General features: G+C 44.7%; 1 long non-coding RNA gene across 1 annotated transcript; it reads right to left on the bottom strand.

Annotated features, from left to right (window-relative positions):
- Nucleotides 1-2,757: 2,757 nt before the first annotated feature.
- LOC107526886 (uncharacterized) lies at nt 2,758-4,738 on the bottom strand. The gene is made up of 2 exons (XR_001602228.2): nt 3,909-4,738; nt 2,758-3,034 (listed from the first exon to the last, which is right to left on the bottom strand). It is a non-coding gene; the product is annotated as an uncharacterized LOC107526886 (long non-coding RNA).
- Between the last annotated feature and the right edge of the window lie 1,557 nt (nt 4,739-6,295).

Genomic DNA, 6,295 nt, shown 5'->3' with positions numbered 1-6,295 from the left:
TCATCACATCTGCAGAGACTTTGGCATATAAGGGAACAGTCACGGGTTTGAGGAATCTTTGCAGGCCACTGTCCCGAGGACTGAGCCCCCTGTTCCAGTCTGGGGCCACGCCAGCCACACACCCTTGTCTTTGCTCCTGTGATCAGAGTGTTGGCCTCACTCTGATCGTCCGAACTCCCCCACTCCTGGAGTGAACTCTGCGCCGAAGAGACAGCCACGAGGTTCCCCTCAAGCTCTCCTTTCTGGGGAACCCCAAGTAATATACGTAAACTATTAAGAACTCCGCACGCGGTGACGGTAGATAGCAGCAGGAGTATTACAATGACAGTTCCTATAGTTTTCAAAGAGATCTAGCATTTTCCCAGAGCACTGCAGAATCATTTAAAGACGGTCTTACACACGGAGGCCACGGAGGTCATCTGTTTCCGTGGGGAGGATTTTCCTTCCAGTCTGCAAAACCTTGGCAGATGGCGACCCTTTTTCAGTAGAATACCTGCTAACAGGTTGGAATTAGTCAAAGAAGGTTTCCCCACAGTAAACGGAAGAATATCCGCTATATCACAGGGAAGTTCAATAAATTAGTTAACGCTTACAGATGTCTTACAGCGTTATCTGTATCACGCTAAGTCCTGCCACAAATATACCTCCTGTGAGCCGACAAGTGACATTTCTTAAAGCAGCAGCATCCTAGGTCCGGGGCATATCTGAGAAGGAACACAGCTTTGTGAGTCAATTGCAGAATCAGATCACGCTACCTCCAAATTCAGGCAACAGAGCCGGGGCTGACTTATGTGAGGGAAAGAAGAGGGTAAAGCAAGATTTTCGACTGTAGCCTCTCTGAGGCCTTTCAGGGGACAATCGTAAAATCCAAGATTCTGGAAGGTTGTTTCTTTTTTTCTTTCTTTCTTTTTTCTTTCTTTCTTTTTTTTTTTTTTTTAATTTATCTTTATTGATTTCAGAGAGAGGAAGGGAGAGGGAGAGAGAGATAGAAACATCAGTGATGAGAGAGTCATAGATCGGCTGCCTCCTGCACGCCCCCGACTGGGGATCGAGCCCGCAACCCGGGCATGTGCCCTGGCCGGAAATCGAACCGCAATCACCTGGATCCTAGGTCGATGCTCAACCACTGAGCCACGCCCAGCCGGGCTGGAAAGTTGTTTCTTTATGGGACGACTTCATTGGCACCTTTGTTTCAGAAAATCATATGACTTTTAGGTTCACAGATAAGCCTGAAAAGAACCAGTAGCCAATTACATCGAATACAAGAAAATATTGATGAACTGTCCTGTTAAAAGGACAAGTACCAAAAACAGTTTGAAACTTAAGAATTTCAGCTCTCCTGCCAATGAGAAGGCAAATTCGGTATTCAAGACAAATCACTGAATAAATGCTACCTGAGTGGAGATTGTATTTAATAGTATGGTGAAGGGAGTTCACATCCGGCTTCTTTAGTATTTGTCATTTAATTGGATAATTCATAATACCTGAACATTTTTCTGAAAGAATTCCCTTGGATTTTATGTACAAACTGTTAACTTTCAAATTTCCCAAACCTAGATTACTTGCTGGTATAACCTGCTATCAACACATCAGTGTCTCTCCTCTCCTTTCATGGTGTGTACACCCGCAGAGGAGGGCACCCGCTCACCCATGCTATGTAAAACAGAGTGTCAAGCAGCATTTTGTTGGGTGGCAGGATTGCTCTCCCCTTCCCGTCCCACCTACTCTCTTTCTTCGTCTCACAAACAAGGGCCAACTCCTTGAGTAGCCCCGGGGAATCAAGAGGAAATTCTATGTACTTCTGGAGTATTCCAGCCAGAGGGTTCCAAGAACAAAATTGTTCTAGGAGTCTTCCAACTTTTCTTTTCATAGTTACCATTCTGAAAAATTCAGCTCTTTTTCTGGTTCATAGCAGGCTCTTAAATAATGTTGACTGGTGAATGAATGAATGAATGAATGAACTGACTAAAGAACTGCGCCTTTCTGAAACCGTGGAAGAAACATGGTGTAGAGAAGCATGTAGTCTACTGGGAGGAGCAGAGACTAAAACCAGGAGGCCTAGCCCGCAGCTCCTCCACTGGCTCACTATTTGATTTTGGGTAGGCTACATTTTTCACATGCCAAGCAGAAATAACACTTATTCTAATGTTTTATAGATAATATCTATGCCACAAATATAGCACCATGTGGTTTAGAGAACACTTGGGCTTACATTCTCTCACTCGACCTTTCCAACCACCAACTGGTGGCAAAGGGTGCCCACCTTTTGGCCTGGAGGCAGAGGTTCACAATATTGACTATAAGGTCTTGAGAAGTTAATAAAGGGGCCCATCAGGTGAGAAGTTCCAGCCGTGCCCACACCTCCTTCAGGCCCAGCCATAATCAGTTACCTGCCAGTGAGACCATGATGGCAGAACTGTTTCTCAAACCATGAGCTCTTGCTCCAAATCCTTCTTACTTGCCCCCAACCCTTCTCCCTTCCTGCTACTTGTACACCTGTACTGAACACCCGCAACACTGCACACTACCAAGGCCCTCATCAAATGCGGGCCACTGGAAAAATCCTGCAAACATCTTGCTCAGCGTGGAGTGGGCAGTGTGCTCAGTGAACTGGTGGACCTCCTCAGGAGCCAGCGAGCATCTCCTGTAGAGGACCAGATAGGAGACCTTGTAGGCTTCGCAGGCCACATGGTCTCTGTCACTACTGCTCCACATCGAAGCACAGAAACCAAAGTAGACAATACACAAACAAATGGGTGTAGCTGTGTTCCAATAAAGCTTTATTTACAAAAGCAGGCAACAGGTCAGATTTAGCCTGTGGGCCTTTGTTTGCCAAACCCTTGGGCTACAAGAACTCTGAGAAAAGTCTTGAGGTCAAAAACACTACGTTAACGCTTCCTTTTAGAGGCAGGGTCCCGACAACTCTTGATTAACATATCCACCCAGGCACATTTATCCCTCGTCCTTCACTGTCCTCTGATCAAGAACCCCGGCAGAGGGGACATGGAGCATGTCCCTCTCAGCTGCAGCTCTTCTGAAAGACAAAGCAGGGCAGAGATGAAGCCGGACCCCAGGTCTCTGTGCCCTGCCCAGCTTATCAAGGGCCATCTTCAAACTGTACTGAGTTTTCTATATACCTAATAAAGAGAATAGGACTATTCTTTCACTTCCTAGTCTTCCGTGAGGATATGGGGGCAGGTTGACGAAAGGCCTTTGTGAAATGCGGCTGAAAGGAAGCAATGTGCTTGGCACCACAGAACCTTTTCTCATGTGCAGCTACATGATCACTTTCCATTCTGTGTCTCAAGCACCCCATGGCACCATCCACGTATTAGGCTAATGGCTGCATGAATCTAGTTAAAAGAAACTAAGCAATTATTTTAATTAAAGGAGAACAAAAATAATGCTCCTGGATTCTGTTTTAAGGGGCAAGAAGGAAGTAGGCAGGGCTCAAAAAGATCCCACAAAATATTTTTGTGAAAGGAAAAATAATTAAGGCCAAATTTAGAATGTACTTGCAATAAATGGTCCAAATAAAATGAATGGCACCACTGTGCAACTAAAACCCATTCATATGCAAGGGCCCCAGAAACTCCATTTTTATGTGATACCATTCTGAGGGTATAGCCAGTTTTACAATGTGAAAGTGAATGTCTACTAGAGACTTTAATGATCCCTGTGAATCTCTCACATAGTTTCTTACAGAGCTTCTGTGTCAACTCTTTTATTAATCATAGAAAAGAAAGATATTAGTCAATTTGCCTTTTAAATAAGACTACTTTTTCGCTTAAATTCTTAGAGTAAACTGTTCAGATTTGTTTCTCTGGAAGAATCTATCTTTGGAGAAAAGCCTTGTTACTCATCTATTCTACAAAAAGCAGATTCTACCATAAGAGAGCTTTAATCACCTGAACTGAGTTTAGTCATATAGGAAGAGATTATATCTGCCGACTGTCCACAGCCTTTGCCTTCCTGCCTCCCTCTGGTCGTGGGTGACATTTTGGCCATTTTCTTTCATCTCAGGCTTTCATAACGAGGTGGAGTGAAACTCAAACTAGTCACCTAGTCAATGTTGTTCCTTCTGCTTGAATCTGAAAATGTCTTTTAGCACCTGCTGTCTACCAGCACGCGGCAAGTTATGGGCACCCACGGGTGACTAGGACCTAGACTGTCCCTGCAGAGAGCTCACAGTCGAATCACCGAGAGAGGCGTGGGCAGAAAGGAGGCCACGCAGCCCCACGGATCTGGCCTGAGCCGGCGGTCCAAGAATGGATCATCCCGGGGGGAGACGTGGGCAGTCTGTTCCGGGGAGAAAGAGCAGCGTAGGCCAAAGCTGGGGCACCCAGAATCCCAGGTGGTAGATGGAACTGCAAGCAGACGGAGCTGCTGGGTGGTGGAGCCAAAAGTTAGAGCGAGGCAAAAAGCAGGCAGGAGAGGGAGATCATGGAGAACTTGGGCGCCACGTCAGCGAGCCTCGGCTTCATCTCGTAAAGCAATGGAGAGCCACCAAGCAGCTTTCCACAAGGGACTGATGTGGCCGGGTTTCCATTTTGAGCACTTGGATGGTTGAGAAGAAGAAGAAGAAATGGAGACTCGGTGTCCCCCAAATGCCACAGCCCAGGCACAGGTGATTAAGACAATAGCAAGTAGGAATGGAGAGGCGGGGTGAGGTGTGAGATTACAGCACTGAAGGAGATTTTTATAAACATGTGGAACAGGGACTGAAGGGGTCAAAGGCAGGAAATGAAACTGGCTTTGGAGATTCCGGTGGGGAGGAAGCGCTTTAACTGAATGCTTGTCCTATGTCCAAAAAGTTTCCCTTCTTACAGGTTGGCCTTTAAACCCAGGACGGGCCTTGGTCATGGGTCCCGCGATGGAGATGCAGTAAAAGTCTCAGCCTCAGGCCCATGGGCAGGCTGCCGCGTGCCATATGAAAACTCCTAGAAGAGAGTCCAACTTGTATTTACTTTCCCATGCAAAACACACAAAAACAGTTTCCTGCCATAAGTTTAAGTTAAAATAAACAGAAGCCTGGAACGAAAGGAAACGGTGGTAAATATTCATGTGATGGCTACTTTTCTGTGTCCACTTGGCTGGGCTCAGTAATGCCCAGATAACTGGTAAATGTTATTTCTGGTGTGTCTTGGAGGGTTTTTCCGGAGGAGATTGGATTGGCATTAATTGGTGGACTGAGCAGAGAAGACGGCTCTCCCCAAGGTGGCCGGCAAGATGCAATCAAGTGAAGGCCTGGCCAGAACAGAAAAGCCAAGAAAGTGTGAATTTCCTCTTTTTGCTTAAGCTGGATATGCATTTTCTCCTGCCCTTGAACATCAAATCCTCTGGTTCTTGGGCCTTCAGAATCCAGCCAGGACTTGTACTATCTCTGCCCTTCCACCCTCTGCCCCGCTATCTCAGGCCTTCAGACTTGAGCTCAGTTACACCCCAGCTTTCCTGGTTCTCCAGCTTGCAGGCAGCAGATCATGGGAAGTCCCTGCCTCCGTAACTGTGCGAACCAATTCCCACAATAAGTGTCCTCTGACATATATCTCTATCTATCCCATTGGTTCTGCTTCTCCAGAGACCCCTGACTAACTTACTTAAAACAAACTATAATTTTTTAATTACTATATTTAGATTAGATGCATTTATGTTTTTCTTTTTAAAGAATGTAAAGAGGATACTTCTCAACTTATTTTATGAGACAGCTAAACCTTCGTATCACACCTGAGAGGGACATCACACTGAAGGGAAATTACAGGTAAACTTCATTCATACATGTTGTTGTAAATATTATCAAAACATTCAGCAATATATTCAGTAAATAATACATCACAGCCAAGTTGGGTTAGTCCAGAAATGCAAGATTGGTTTACCATTCAAAAACCTATTGAATAATTCACCACACTAACCGAATAAAGGGAAAAGTCATATGATCATTCTACAAGTGAGTGAATACTTAATTTATGACAAAAGTGTCACTTCAGAACACTGGGGAAAGGAAGTCTTTTCTATTAATGGTGTAGGGTAAGTGGATATCCTGGAGGAAAATACACAAACTTGATCCCAACCTCACATCATATGCAAAATCAGTGTCATTGGGTTATAGATATAATCTATAAGTAAGTAAAGTGTAACCTATATAAGTAATCTGCAGATGTAAATGGAAAAGAAGAAACAATAAAGCTTCCAGAAGATAAAATCAAAGTATATTTCCATGGCCTCAAAGTAAGGAAAGGTCTCTTAAATAGACATACAAAGCACTAACTATAAAGGAAAACTGGTAAATTAGACTACG

Source organism: Miniopterus natalensis, chromosome 13 (assembly GCF_054644295.1).
Source record: "Miniopterus natalensis isolate mMinNat1 chromosome 13, mMinNat1.hap1, whole genome shotgun sequence".
NCBI lineage: Eukaryota > Metazoa > Chordata > Mammalia > Chiroptera > Miniopteridae > Miniopterus > Miniopterus natalensis.
This window is presented reverse-complemented; position numbering and strand designations above follow the sequence as displayed.